Genomic DNA, 16,198 nt, shown 5'->3' with positions numbered 1-16,198 from the left:
TCTTGATGAAAACTGCCATTCACAAAGATTCTCTGCCCTTACGGTCTCTCAGTAGCATATGAGACTCCAAGTGGAACCTTTCCTAACAGTATTACACATTTTTAAAAAACCTTTGCCACTTAGGTAGATCAAAAAGCGATTTCTTGCTATTGTTTAATTTGTATTTCTTTGATTGCTCTTGATACTCAACATTCTACAAAAGAAGAAAAACAAATAACCAGTAAACATATGAAAAAAATGTTCACATCATTCCCAAACTATTTATTAGAGTGGGCTTTTTTTTCTTGTTGTTTTGAAAGTCTTTGCTTTATAGTGACAAAATCATAAAAGATTCTTAAATGGTAACTTCGCATACACACACGTACTCAAATGAACACAAGAGTACATTTTATAAGTCTCTCATACTTTCTAATTTTTAAACTTTTCTTACTAGGCAAATTTATTCCATATACAGTATGCTCAAGGATATATGCTGCACACCAGCATATCATTGGATATGAAATTCAATGGTGGATGTGAAATCATTCAAGATGTACAGACTCTGCCCTCAAGTGGCTTATAGTTCATTGGCTATGTAAGACCCCCAGGTGGATATCGCCGTTGTAGAGCAGCAAGCTGGGCAAATCACATGGGCAATGAGAAAGTAACAGGCTTAAGACCTTCTTCACCAGTTGAAGCTGAAGCAGGAGCACAGGCTAAACTGGCCCTAAGGACTGGAGGAGGTCCAGGGGACCTGAAGTTCAGGCCACAAATATGTATAAAACAAGAGGAGAAATCAAGAAGTCTAGGCTGATTCTTACCTAGAGAATGGTGAGCTCGAAAGAAGATGGGAAAGCCACTCTAAGAGAGTTACCGTTTCAAAAGATTTCATTGGCACCAAGCTGTTCCTCCATTTTCAGCCTTGCATGCCCTCTGGAAGAAATCCCTCCATTGGGCTCAGAATGCCAGGTGAGGCTGGGGGGAATTAGTGTGGTAAACCTCGTAAGCCACAGGTAAGCTGCATGCATACAAAGCTAGGAAACCTTTGTTGTTGAGAGACCTAAGCAAGTAAAGGGGAAGGATAATGCTGGAGGCAAAGTGAGTCAGTCTCAAATGTTCTCATACTTGAAAGGTGAAGAAAAATAAGGCAAGGGCAAACAAAATGGAATTGCGGCTCTGTTTAGAGATTCTGAGGAAGGTTTATTTTGAGTTGCTTTCTGTAACAGAGAGAGAAACAACTGGGGATGGTGTGGGTAGCAGAGACACAGTCCCTGAGGATGGCCAGGGGAACTCACACGTATGGTAGTCCTCCCTTATTCAAGGTTTCAGCCACCTGTGGTCAATCCTGATTGGGAAGTGGATGATCCTTCCGATGAATCATGAAAAGGTCAATAGTAGCCTAACGTTAGCCCACAATTCCTGTGACATTCACCTCGCTTCATGTCAACACATTAGCATTTTATTATCTCCCATCATCACAAGAAGAAGGATGAATACAGTACAATGAGATATTTTGAGACAGAGAGAGAGCATTCACATCCCATTTATTACAATACATTGTTATAATTGTTCTACTTTATTATTGTTGCCATTAATTTCTTACTGTGTCTAGTTTATAAATTAAACTTTATCACAGGTGTGATAAAGGAAAAAACATAATACATAATAGAATTTGGGTCTATCCGCAGTTTCAGGCATCCACCCGGGGTCTTGGAACTTATCTCCCCACAGATAAGTGAGAACTACTGCATACTGGCAAAACAAAACAAAACCAAGATTTTGGTTATACTTTAAATTATCTTAAAAGCATTAGGGAATGCTCAAGGCTTTCCTTCCATTTAGCATATATGTATACCTTACGTACATTGTGTAGCCATATCTGTTGTCTTGTGTTTTCCTCATTCTACCCAATGCCTACCCTCCTTCCCCAGCAATCTGCTCTACACACACACACACACACACACACACACACACAGGGAGTGCTCTCTCAGGGCCAGGAAAAATCCATAAACCTGTTCCCTGGCTTAGAGTCCAGCAAAAGAAAATAAGGGGCTAGTTGTGAGCAAGAATCACTGAGTTGTGTTTTACACATTTATTTCCCTAATGTTATTCAAGGGCCGTAAACAAATTTCTTCACTGTGTCTTCCCTGCTTTGTTGTTTGTCATTTTTCTTAAATGACAATAATGTCATTTAAAAGTATTAATCTGGTACCTTTGGCTTTTTTTTTTTGTACTGTAAATTTATCTTACTATTTATTTTTTTTATTGGTATAAGATAGCCAACATTTGCTCAAAAGAAACGTTCCCTGTCTACATTTCTTTTCTAGCTATTATTATTATTCATTTAACTTCATGGTTATTCCTGAAGATAATTTTGTCAAGAAATGGTCTGCTCTGGTTGTCAATACACCAAGGCACAGTGCTGATGGAGACCAGCAGTTTCCCACCAGGAGTCCCACTGGAGCTGCAGATCTAAAAATCCAAGATGAATTTGAGCCATAACAGGTCTCACTCAGTTAACCCACCTAGGAAGATACATCTCAGAGAAAGGGGAGCAGAGCCCAGAGCTCCATTAGACACATTGGAGGTTTTGTCCCAGCAACTTAAACCACGAAGAGTTGAGGAAGGCAACTTCCAGACTAGAAATTACTCTAAAAGGAGTAATGGTTCAGCATGCCAGATAGATGCTTTCAAGCTTTTTCAATAGCAACCAGCACTAAAATAAGCAAAGCCTCCATTTCACATGCAAGCAGAACACACATACGAATATCTACACATGCCTATTATTTAAATGATGCTTAAACTTTACTGTAGGTGATGAAGTCTGCCTATTCTGTTCTACTTCACTTTTTAAAAACTGTTAGTTGTGACCCAGTAAATTGATTTCATGACCCACTATTGAGTTAATAACCTGCAGTTAGAAAAGAGTACAGTATCAGGAACATAGCCAATGATATTGTAATAACTTTGTATGGTGACAGATAGTAAGTACTAGGCTTATCATGAGGATCATTTTATCATGTGTAAAAGTATCAAATCACCATGATGTACATCTGAAACTAATAAGATGTCGCATGTCAATTATACTTCAACCTAAAGAAATACTGATGTAAGGGAAGGGAATCTTGACCTTTTGGCATTTGACTAGTAATCTAAGGTTTGTGGGTCTTTCACTCTAGAGCAAGCTTTGAAGAACCATATGTTCCTTCTTATCTTGTTTCCTGGAGCAACCTGAGCTCAGCCTTCATTAAGAGCCAGAGACAAGGATGAGTCAGGTCCCAAACAAAATTAAAACAGGCCCTCAAAACATGTTAAGGTAAGAAAAAAAAAAAGAGAGCTGGGAATTTTCTGACACTTTTAACTGATAAAGTAAGCACTCTTCAACTAAGAATATCTCCATAAGTTAAGGGTCTGTTTGTTAGGGCACTACAAAAACAATTAGAAGTTTCCAGAAGTAGCTTTGGAGAAAGAAGGTGTCATAAGATACTCTTTTGCCAACAGTGAATAATATGTACATAGGCACGATAATGTAACTGTTTTTGATTTTCCATTCATAGAACCAACTCATAAAAAAAGCAAGGATTTATTTATTTGAATTTTGTACTTGTAGTTGTTGTCAACCTTCAAAGGCAAGAGTAAATGTAAATAAGTATAAATGGCAAAAGTCAGGAGGTGGGCATTGCAATGGAGTTGTGGAAGGGTAGCATCACTAAGATCCTCATCTTAAAAAGTGAAGTCAAGGATATTTACTTCTTCTCTAGCTGATAAAAGAGAAACCAAAATACATTATTTAAGGCCACAGAGCTAACAAAAGGGAGATATGAATTTATTGGTTGGCAGAGAAGAAACACCTGAGTGAGTGAAATTTCTCATTTCCCATAGCAGAGAGTCAATATATGATGCATACAATTGATAAATCAAGAAATAGTAAAATATATATTATCTTTAGCAAGGTGGAGCTAACTACAATATAAGAGGGGCAAAATCATTTAAAAGTAGATGTAGTTGGGAAGGAATGATGCCATTACTGAGCATTTTTTTACACACACTTTCCTGCACAAATTGAGTTTTTCAATTATGTTCACTAATTACTCTGATTTAAAATAATAACAATAAAATTAATAATAGCAGTGATGTTAGGGGCCCCCAGGGTGGCTCAGTCAGATAAGCATCCAACTCTTGATTTCCGCTCAGGTCATGATCTCACGAGTAGAGAGATTGAGCCCCGCATTGGTCTCCATACTCAGCAGGGAGTCTGGTTGAGATTCTCTCCCCCTTCCTCTCCTCCCACTTGCACTTGCTCTCTCTCTCTCTAAAATGAATAAATAGATCTTAAAAAAAAAACAGAGGCAAAATCAGTGATGATAATAATTAGTGTAACCTGGAAATCTATAGGTTTTACTCTCTTGAACTTCCAGAGTTATGACTCCATGGTTGAGATAAAAATGATCACGGTGTATTCTCTTCCTCCTGGCCCAGTCTGCCAGATTCTAAAAATGGTTTATATACTGTTCATTCATAAATAATGCTTAAATATAAGTCAAATAGAAACATTCCCCCCAAAATAATCAACTTCCATAGGTCAGAGAAGATTCTATGGTATTTTAATCCTATTTTATGTTCCATATTTGGCCCATAGGCTTCTTAATGCTAGCAAGGTTATCCTTCCTAAAAGAAAAGCTATTTTCCTTTCTGTTAAGTTTAACTTATGCTTCCAGGACCTCCAGAGAGAGCTCATGTTTACGAGCTACATTAGCAGTGTCAGATGAGATGTATCTGGGATTCCTATCAGTTTGGTCAGGTATAAGATGAAAAGTCCAAGATGAAATGGACCTCACAGACAGTCTATCTCCTTGATCCTCAACGTGGGGTCCCAGGACCAGCAGTTGGAACACCACCCAGAGCTTGTTGGGCACGTACCACACAGAGCTGCCGAATCAGCATCTCCATTTTAACAAGATCTCCATCTGATTCTGTTGATTCATGTGTGCATTAAATTCAGAGGAGCACTGGTTATTCGAATCCAATCTCCTCTCAGTGGGAGAACCCCTCCCCCCAAGCATCTCTGGCAGGTGGTCTCCCAGCCTTACCCATGTTGAGGATGGTGGACATTATTTTGTAAAAAGGATATATCTGCATGGGTATGAGGGAGGCTACTTTCATGATGTGCTAGAAATTGCTTGATATACTGAGGCAGAGGGAGGGTAAATGCTATTGGGACTGGTGGAAATGAGGGTAAAAACTGTGGAGCCAGTCTGACAGGACAAGGCACCAAAGTCAGCTGGGGGGACAGGCTGGGTCTGAGATGGGAGAGTTCATCCCAAGGCAGACCTGCTGTGAGCAGCCTAGGAAAGTGGCTGATAGAAGCTCAGAGAAAAATGGAAGATTGTTTGTGTATGGTAGCACACTTTTTGTAAATATTGTGCCAGTCTGGCAAGATAACAACATGTTTTTCCCTTGAGGAACTTCCAGTTAGTCTTCATGAGCATTTTTTTCCTTAACATTTTTATTGAGGTATAATTTACACTCAAGTCACTCATCTAAAGCATATAATGCAATGACTTTTAGTGACTTCCATAGTTGTGACTCCACCACCACAGTTTTGGAATCTTTTTTCACCCCCAAAATAAACCGTGCACCCCTTAGCCATCACTCTCATTTCCCCACACACATGCCCCACCGCACCTCACTCTGCCCCTGGCAACCACTAATCTACTTTCTATCTCTATGGATTTGCCTGGACTTGCCTCTATGGATTTCTGAACACTTCATATAAATGAAATCATAGAGTATGTGACCCTTGGTGACCTGCTTCTTTCACTTAGTGTATCTTCACAGTTCATCTGTAATGTATCATATATGAGAAAATATTTAAAATATTTTATTTATTTATTTATTTATTTATTTATTTATTTATTTGAAAGGGAGACAAAGGGAGAGAGAGAGAAAGCACCCGAGCGAGGAGGAGGGGGAGATGGAGAGGGAGAGAAAAGTCTCAAGCAGATTTTGCACTGAGTGTGGAGCCCAGTGCTCCAAGGATGATGATCCTGAGATTATGATCTGAGCTGGAATTAAGAGTTGGACACTTAACTGAGCCACCCAGGTGGCATGTATGAGCTTTTAAGATGAAACCAAATTATACGAATTCTAAGACGAAACCAAACTATACTTATAATAGACTTCCCCTATTCCCTTTGAGACATCTCTCTCCCAGACAAATGGTTAAACTCTCCAACCAATCAGGATGTCTTGCTGTATTGTGTAGTGTTGTGTGTGTACATGTAAGTGTGTATGTTTTAAGAACATCTCCCTCCCTCAGTTCTCCATCCTCCTGCACCATCTTGCAGGATTGCGCCCCCCATCCCTGGAGGTGGTGGGGTGGGGCGGGGTGGGGTAGGGGGGCAATGCACAGATGTCATTCTGGGATTTCCCTTCCCCATTTTCCTGGGATGTCACCATTTCCTGGATCCCATATTTTTGCTTATCTACATCGTTGCTTTGCCATAATACAGCCTCAAGTAATATCCTAAGATGAGGTGTGTGGAGGACAAGTTTTCTGAAATTTCTATAAGTGTCTTTATTTTACTGTCATATATGAGAATAGATTGGGCCTCACTGAGTGAAAGGTCACATGTTGAAAATTACTCTCTCTCTCATCCCTTAGAAGGCAATGTACCATATCCTTTGGCATATGGTATCGACAATGAAAAGTTTGATACCAATATTATTCTTGTCTTCTGTAGGGAGTGATTTCTTTTTACTCTCTGAAAATTTCTAAGAATTTAAATGTATCCCTGGAGATTTCTTTAGATCAGGGTTCTGTTTGATTGGTTGTCTGTATATGCCTTACGCTGGACACATAGCAGGCATTTTCATGGATACTCATGCTCCTGATCTGCAGGTTCCACATTGTTGGCTTGATAACTTCCCCCTCTCATTTTCCCCATCGTCTCTTTCTGAAACTCCTAATCAGTCAGATGTTGGACCTCCTGAATGGATCTTCTTTTTTTGCTCTTGTTGTGGTTTCCATCTGTGATGGTCAAATTTTTTTGAGGACTTAATTTTTTTTATTTAAATTTTACTTAGTTAACATTAAGTGCACTATTGGTTTCTGGAGTATAATTCAGTGTTTTATCACTTACATTGTGATGGTCAATTTTTTGTACCAGCTTGGCTAAGCTACAGTACTCAGTTATTCAATCAAATGCTAACTTGGGTGCTGCTGTGAAAGTGTTTTGTTGGTGTGGTTAACATTTATAATCAGTTGACTTTAGGTAAAGGGGCAGATCCTCCACAATGTGGGTGGGCCTGGCATAATCAGTTGAAAGGCCTTAAGAGCAGAACTGGAATTTTCCTGAGGAAGAAGAAATTCTACCTGTGGTCAGCTCCTATCAAAGATTTCCCGCCTGCCCTTCCTCATGACCTTCCGAAGCACCTTCACACAAATCAATTCATATATATATATATATATATATATATAAAGTTTGTTCTCTCTGGTAGAACCCTGACACACATACCATCTTTTTGTCTTTTAAATTAGACTTTTTGAAAGATTTTCCTTCACCTCCTCTTCTAATTCTTTTCCATGTAATTTATTTTAGCAATAACATCTTCAATTTCTAAGTATACTTTCTTGTTCTCAGACATTCCCTTTTTCATAGTATCCTATACTTATTTCACTAATACAATACTTACTTTACTCTTTCTGGATTTCAAACTCTTTTCTCTTCCTCCAGTTCTCTATCGCCTCTCCAACTGCTTTTTTTTTTCTATTTGTTTATCTAAATTTCTTTTCACATTGGAGTTTTTCCTTAAATGCTTGCTGGAGGTGGGGAGGGAGTAAAAGAGGGGAGCCCTGCATATCTGGATATTGTTGACCTGTAACCTCTGCCATCAGACTGTGTGGCTGTTAAATACCAGAATGAAGAAAAATTTTTATCTCAGGACCTTAGGTTTGTTTTGAGGTGAAGTCTCCTATTTTTTGCTTGAGTGATAGACATGATACATGTGCTACAATCAAGATGGATGGGGAGTTTTCTGTTTCATATTCAGACTACCAACAAGTCCTCAATGTCTCCCCCTGATCACCCTCTGTTATGTCTGTAGTTCTGCAGGGCAGGCTGTGACCTTTTTTGCTGTAGCCCTTCCATGCATGCTATGGGCTCTCTGGCCTCCTTCACCTGCTTCCTTAGTGTGACGAACTCTTCTGTATATTTTCTGCCTTCCAGAGATGTTTTGCACTACCTCACCTGCTCCCAGCTCTCTCTTTCTCATTCTCTTCATTGCCATGAGTTTCTGTATTTTTATTCCACTTCTGTCACTTGATGTTGGGAGGAAGAGGAAGCACATGCATGTGCTCAACTCATCAAATGTAAAGGGGCATTTGACTCTTGTTTTTTATATACATATTTGAGTATTAAATATTAGCTGAAGGTGGTGATAGTGATGGTGGTGGGAAAACACAAATCCTGTAAAGCAAGATAAAGATACTTACATTTGTAAAATATCCCTTTGTGTCCTCTCTTCAAGAGCCCTGGATGGTTCCTCACTGATCATCACATCAAAGCCAGATGAAGCCCTCAAGGTCCCACATTAAATGGTCCTACTTTACCGTTAGACCCTTCTCTTTCCTTGGTTTGGTCACCAGCCCAGAATGTGTCCTCCTACAGACCTCTCTCCTTTTCTACCCTGAAAGTCCGGCCTCTCTACCTTGACCCTTACAGTTTCTTCCACCTAAGATACTGTTCTATACCATGCCAAATATTTCAGTCCCACCTATGCCCATCTCAAAGCCCAGCAAGCCTTCCTAAACCAATCCCGACTATATGTTCTTTTCCTCCCCTGCAGCGCTTATATGCTTACACTCACCTATCACAGCAGTGTGTTTGTTCATTCCTGCTATAAACATGTAATGGGCGCCAACTATGTACCAGACACTGTGCTAAGCATTAGTGATGGAGAGATGAATAAATCAGAGGTGTTCTCTACTTTTTCAGCAGCATGTTCTCATTCCCTGTCACACGTGCTCAACCTCTCTGCCCAGATTCCCTCATATACTCTCTGCTACTGGCTTTGAAGCAGCTATTAACATAGCAGGTGCCTGCCTGCATTATTGCATTAGACTTCTCCTATGTCCCCTTGCCCTTTGATATTTTTAGAGGTAGTTCTTTCCCTTCTTTCGTTCCTTCACTCCACTGAGGAACCCTTCGTCTTCTCAAATAAGCCAGAGGTTTGATAGGCATTTCCCAATGCCATCTGCCAAAGACATCAGAATGCATGTGCAATGCTCAAAACTGACAAACACACCAGCCAGAAAGGCACACGCAGCATCCACATAGCCATAGGGTTTTTGGAGTCTCTGCTTGCAAACAGCTATAGACAATACTCTGGCAAAGTCCTATATTCATGCCCATCCCTACCTCCAGCTCTATCAGCCAACTGTCATCCAATGCAGAGGGGAAAACATTAACAATGTACACCCGCAGCCTCCCACCCACTTGCGCGTAACACAGGTGTTCTCCAAATGCACACAGGAGCAAAGAATACTTTGCTCACTAATCTCTGTGCCTCTTTTGCTTTTCACGGTCCCCTGGCCTTTCATACAAGAGTCTGTCAGCCCCACAGGGATCCATGGTGTCAGGGTGGCCTTCAGCATTGTCTCAGATGAGGACGAGTGGGTTGTGCTTTCCTATCTGCACACCAGTCAGTCATCAGATGCTGGCTCCCCCAGAAGAGGGTAAGATCTTGGGCCAGGCAGCTTTCTTCAGTGGGGGCAGTCTTGCAAAGACTACCAGCTGGAGGCTGCCTGCAGGTGGCTGGGGGAGCAAAAGCTTGTTCCAGAAGGGGGATCTGCGCGTCATGGCATCCACCGCAGTTGACTTTTCCCAGAAAGCCTGTGCTCTAGACAATGGTGTGCTCCCGAAGTAGGTGTGGGCACACCAAAATCGATTCAAACACTTCCTGCAATAAAGTGGTATTTTCTCAGTCCTCTCCCCCTACCACCACCACCACCCAAGCCTTAGGGGAATGTCACCTGCAAGGAGGCTGCCACCACTCTACACTCAGTACAAGCTCTGAGCACTTCTTTGCCACAGAAATAACAAGGGGATTAGGAGGAACGTCACAGGCTGTCAATTACTGGTTTATCCTTTCAGATCAGTGAAGGAAAAGAACCAGCACAAGACAAAGGATGGGAGAAATGAGAGTCTACTCCCACCCCTTTCCTTGAATGCCATCTTTCCCTTTTTATTCTTGGCCTTGAGCTGCTGCGGTTTGCCCAAGGTCTAGAGTAATCTTTCGTACATAGTAGGTGCTCAGTAAACATCTAAAGAGTGAACAAAGCAGCCTCCTAAAAACCACTCTCCTCCTACTCAACCATAGTGAAGAGAAAAGCAGTCCTGGAGAATTAGTGGAGAAAGTGCATTTCATTACACTATTGTTTCTCATGGCTTATTATCTTAAATGTTCTAGATGGAGGGACGTCTGGGTGGCTCAGTGGTTAAGCGCCTGCCTTAGGCCCGGGGCGTGATCCTGGAGTCCGGGGATCGAGTCCCACGTCGGGCTCCCTGCATGGAGCCTGCTTCTCCCTCTGCCTGTGTCTCTGCCTCTCTTTCTGTGTCTCTCATGAATAAATAAAATATTTTTAAAAAATGTTGTAGATGGTGACTTTTTTTTTTTGCTCGACTGCTAAGAAGATGCATGTGGTTCAACTCACCAAGCAGTAATCATACCTACTTGTACCTTTCATGGCGTCCATTTCAATCTGTGTTCCAGAAAGGATAAATCACAATCCTGCTTTGGATTGAGCCCTTGCTCACTGTACTGTCTGCTTTCCCTGTGGGTTGCCAGGAACCAGTGGTGAAGGTCAAGGCATATGTCTCTGACATCAATGATATTTTCAAAGCTTGTTATTTCAACAATGAAAACAAATAAGGAAAGGCAGCGACTGAAATGCCCATTGAATGCACAGTATCTAAATGCTGTCGGTGTTATGTCCTAGAGAGCCCATGAGTCCTGTGAGTGAGAAACTTCGAAACTGAAAGGTTTCCCGTGGAGAGCTCACAGCAGTTTCTTGGTCTCTCCCAAAATGTTGAGTCGGCCTGCCCCTGATATTCAGTTGACCACTGTAAGGTGATGGAGCCACCTTGTCCTTGGCAAGTTTTCCAAAGCCTCATGATTTGGCCCCAATCTCCTCTCCTAGTTTCAGCACTGGCCACTCTTTATTTTTTTTTAAGATTTTATTTATTTATTTATTCACGAGACACACACACACACACAGAGAGAGAGAGAGAGAGAGAGAGAGAGGCAGAGACACAGGCAGAGGGAGAAGCAGGCTCCATGCAGGGAACCCGATGTGGGACTCGATCCTGGGTCTCCAGGATCATGCCCTGGGCCGAAGGTGGTGCTAAACTGCTGAGCCACCCGGGCAGCTCCGGCCACTCTAACCCACAGGCACAGCAAGTACTTCTCGCTTCCCCGGACCCTATCCATTATCAGCCTTGTCCATTCTTTAATTATTCCAAGGATAAAAAAAAAAGAAAGAAAGGAAGGAAAGAAGGAAGGAAGGAAGGAAGGAAGGAAGGAAGGAAGGAAGGAAGGAAGAAGAAAGATAGAAAGAAAGAAGAAAGCAAGAAAGCAAGAAATCAAGAAAGAAAGAAAGAGGCTTCCAGAAGCCAAGCAGGGAAGGTGAGCATGCGATTTGGGGGCTGCATGGGACAATAGCAAGTGGGCACTGCTGGGTGGGGCTGAGCTGACGCGAATGAGATTCAAAAGGCAGGGTGAGTGGCCTGGAGTTGTGGGGCTGGAGAGAGGATGGAGCAGAGATGCAGGAGGCAAACTATGAGGTGTTAAAACCTCCGTGATTCCCCGGCCATAATCCGGTGACCCAGCCAGGAAGTCACCTGCTGCTTCAGGGGACAAGTTCCTGCGTGTCTCTGCACACCTCCAAGGCCTTTGCTGCAGCAGGCCCCCTGCCTGCCGGCTTTCTCCGGCTTAAAGACTACTCAGCCCAACCGCAGGACAGGCCCCAAGTGTCAAGAAATTAACTAAGGTCCCTGGGAGCAGCCATCAACCAAAGAGAGATGGAAGTTGGCAGATAAATACCCCCATTTCTTGCCACTCTATCCTGAGGCACCTCCCACGATCTCTTAGAAGCTCCCCCGTGGGAACTTGCCTAGCTGCCCACAGAGGTAACCTGTTTGCTTACACCTCGTTTATTGGCATTCCCCCCCCAACCTCTTTGTCTCACTTCTTCTCTCTCCCTCATGCTGTTTCCTGGGGTCCCCTCCCAAATAACCTGCCCCCAAATCCCCATCTCAGGGTCTGCTTTGGGGAGTGGTAGAGGATGATCCAAACCAAGACAGTAGACTAGACATGCATGATACTGGCAAGAAGGAGATCAAGTCTGAAGTAGGAAACATCTCATGGTATAAAGATATTGTAGGATCAACACAGCCCCATTTACCAGAGTCTGAGGACCGGGGGAGAGGGCCTACCCACCTTCCTCCAGGTATATTCCGCCCATCTGGCGCCAAAACCTCAACAGAGGGCATATAGAGATGATTTGACCAAAATATTTGTCCTGCCCAACTTTTACTTCATTTAAACTTCCACCTGAGCAAATTTCAATGCCATTGAGATTTAACTCTGAGACATCTATATGTTAAACAGACTCAAAACCTAGCTTGATAAAGCTGAGCCATAAAAATATTGTTCTTGCAAATAAAGAGCAACTTTTCCTTTCCCGTCGGAAGTCAGATGGAGAGAAAATAAATTAGGAGGTGGTGAGGGCTCTGCGTCCCAACCATTGTTTATAGCTCTCTTTACTTAGCCATTCTAAATCATGCATTGCCTCTAAGGGTCATAAAGATATCACTTTCCCCACTCAGCAAGAGAAATGAGAGGTGAGGAAGAAGAATGTTATTTCGCAGGAAGGGAAACAGAGCTCTGGAGATTTATCCAGGCCTGCATCTGAGTAACTGGCTGACCAAGGGGTTTGCATTCGGAGCATCAGAACTTGAGCCCTTGGCTTCATCTAGAAGGCCCAGAAATGGATGAGATGCCAGGCCTTCTGCAAAAGCAGTCACAGCCAGATCACTAGTACCTTCCAATTATATGATATTACCCAACTCTCCCCTACTGAGAAATTTTTAGATATGTAATTGCTAGCAATTTCCAACCAACAGTTTTCGGAGAGATTGGTATTAATAAGAATTCAGTTAAAGGCACAGACACGTTGAAACAGCATCTGCTACGTGCGGGCGTTGTGATAGCACAAGGTTTGGGACATCATCCATGGGTGTCCAGGTAGTTAATGAAGGCAACCAGCTTCCTGGGAGAGGAAGGATCCTGGGGATTGCTTACCTCCTCCACCCACTCAGTACACCAAGAACTTAGCAGCAATTGCCATTCTGGAGCTTTCCTTTTTTTTTTAATAAATTTAATTTTTATTGGTGTTTAATTTGCCAACGTACAGAATAACACCCAGTGCTCATCCCGTCAAGTGCCCACCTCAGTGCCCGCCACCCAGTGACCCCCACCCCCCGCCCTCCTCCCCTTCTACCACCCCTAGTTCATTTCCCAGAGTTAGGAGTCTTCCATGTTCTGTCTCCCTTTCTGATATTTTCCACTTATTTTTTCTCCTTTCCCCTTTATTCCCTTTCACTATTTTTTATATTCCCCAAATGAATGAGACCATATAATGTTTGTCCTTCTCCGATTGACGTATTTCACTCAGCATAATACCCTCCAGTTCCATCCACATCGAAGCAAATGGTGGGTATTTGTCGTTTCTAATGGCTGAGGAATATTCCATTGTATACATAGACCACAGCTCCTTTATCCATTCATCTTTCGATGGACACCGAGGCTCCTTCCACAGTTTGGCTATTGTGGACATTGCTGCTATAAACATCAGGGTGCAGGTGTCCCGGCGTTTCATTGCATCTGTATCTTTGGGGTAGATCTGGAGCTTTCTATATGTAATATGACCTAGAGGGATTTGCTAACAGAGGACTATATGAAGAAAACCCAAAGGTTCATTGAAAATAACTGAATCCAACTTTAGTAGCAATTAAAATATACGTTCATATATATATATTTTTTTTAATTGCTACTAAAGTTGGATTCAGTTATTTTCAATGAACCTTTGGGTTTTCTTCATATAGTCCTCTGTGTATATATATTATATATATAAAATCTCATTAAAATCCTAGTAAGGCATCTGCCATAGTTTATTTACATCTACAACTCTGAGAACCACCATGCCTGATCTCTTTGTATGAGCCAGGTACTGGGCCAAGTGTTTTCTACTCAAACTCATTTAATACTAATGAAACCCTATGCAGTGGCTATAATGAGCATCATTTTGAAAATAAGGACAAGGAGGTTCAGAGAGATAAATCAACTTGCCTAAAGACACACAGCTAAGAAGGGGTGGAGATGAGAGTGAACCCAGGACCATTCAAGAGCCCATGCTGTTCACTGCTGCATATTAAAAAAAATTAATTTCTAAGCTTTCCTCACTTTATTTAACTAGATGCACAGACTTGGGATTCGCAGTTTACTTTATCTTTGGAATGAGATTACAAGGCCCTCAAGAGAAGATATACATTCTTTCTTTTCTAATTAATTAACAAACTTTATCAAACTTTGGTCACCTATGGAGACCACTATACCATGTACCTGGCAACTAGGACAGAAAACCTTCTCTACACTGAATTTTCGTTATATCTCTCTCCATCTGTATTTACACGTACATCTGTACTTACACCTATGTTTTTAACCAGAGGACCTGGTATAACTCACACAAAGTGGGTATGAAATGGTCAAGAGCAAAGCCCAGGTTCTCAGGGCCATGGAGAATACTTACTGCTTTCTTAGTATGACATAAAAGGGACAATTTCTGGGTTGTGGAAGGGTTTTAATGTACTATAGAGAAAAAAAAAAGAGCATATGTGTTCAATGTTGTGGCTCTGGAATCAGACTGACCTTGTTTCAAGCCATGGCCTGAACAATGTGATCTTTATTAACAGTGTGATCTTAGACAAGTGACTTACCACCTCTGTATTAATTTTCCAGGGCTGCCATAAGAAATTACCACTAACCAGGTGACTTAAAATGACAGAAGTGTCTTCTCTCATAATTCAGGAGCCCAGAAGTCCTAAAGCAAGGCATCTGCAGGATGGATTCCTTCTGGAAGCTCTAAGGAAGAAATCAGTCCCATGTCTCTTTCCTGGATTCTGGTGGTGGTTACTTGATTACTCCAATCCTTGTCACTGTCTTCACATGGGTTCCTCTCTCTGTATCACCATGTGCTCTCTCCTTACGGTGACAGCCATCATTGGATTAGGGGCCCACCCTACTCTTATAAGACCTCATCTTAACTAATTACATCTGCAAAGACCCCATTTCCAAATGAAGTCCTATTATGAAGTCCTGGATGCACATGGATTTGGGGGTGGGAGGACACTGTTCAACCCATTACTCCCTCTAAGCCTCAGTTTCCATACCTGTAAAATGTGGATAAGAGAGATGCTTGGGTGGCTCAGTCAGTTAAGCATCTGCCTTCAGCTCAGGTCATGATCCCAAGGTCCTGGGATCGAGCCCCAGGTCGGGCTCCTTGCTCAGTGGGGAGTTTGCCTCTCCCTCTGCCCCTCTCCCTACCCACTCAGTCTCTTTCTCTCTCAAATAAACAATTTTAAAAAAATCTTTTTTAAGTGTAGATAATAGTACTGCCCTTCTGAAGTTACTGTAAAAATTAAATGAAAGAATACATGGGAGCACCTGGGTGACCCAGTCAATGGAGTGTCTGACTGGGTTTTGGCTCAGGTCATGATCTCAGGATCCTGGGATTGAGCCTGCATAGAGCTCTGTGCTCAGCAGGGAGTCTGTTTGAAATTCTCTCTCTCCCTCTTCCTCTGCTTCTCCCCCTACACACTTGCACACACACTCTCTCAAATAAATAAATAAATCTTTAAAAACAAATACACATACAGTCCCCATACATAGTAAGAAGTCAATAAATGTTAGTAATAAATAACAGCTGTAATCATAATAACCAGCCTGAAGTATCTCTCTACCATAAGGCAGAAGCTTAGGGCAGGCAGATAGAGGAATTTGGGATGACAGGTAGCTGGAGCATGCTCTGAGATTTACTTTACTGCAGCGTGCTCAAAGAAGAGTTTTGCATCATGTGAGATGAGGGATAAGATCAACTATT

At 42.0% G+C, this 16,198-nt stretch overlaps 1 long non-coding RNA gene across 1 annotated transcript in view; it reads right to left on the bottom strand.

The window, feature by feature from the left end:
- The window catches only part of LOC106558482, a 127,641-nt gene that overhangs the window by 110,576 nt on the left and 867 nt on the right, over positions 1 to 16,198 (bottom strand). The window lies entirely within an intron of this gene.

Source organism: Canis lupus, chromosome X, assembly GCF_011100685.1.
Source record: "Canis lupus familiaris isolate Mischka breed German Shepherd chromosome X, alternate assembly UU_Cfam_GSD_1.0, whole genome shotgun sequence".
Lineage (NCBI taxonomy): Eukaryota > Metazoa > Chordata > Mammalia > Carnivora > Canidae > Canis > Canis lupus.
This window is presented reverse-complemented; position numbering and strand designations above follow the sequence as displayed.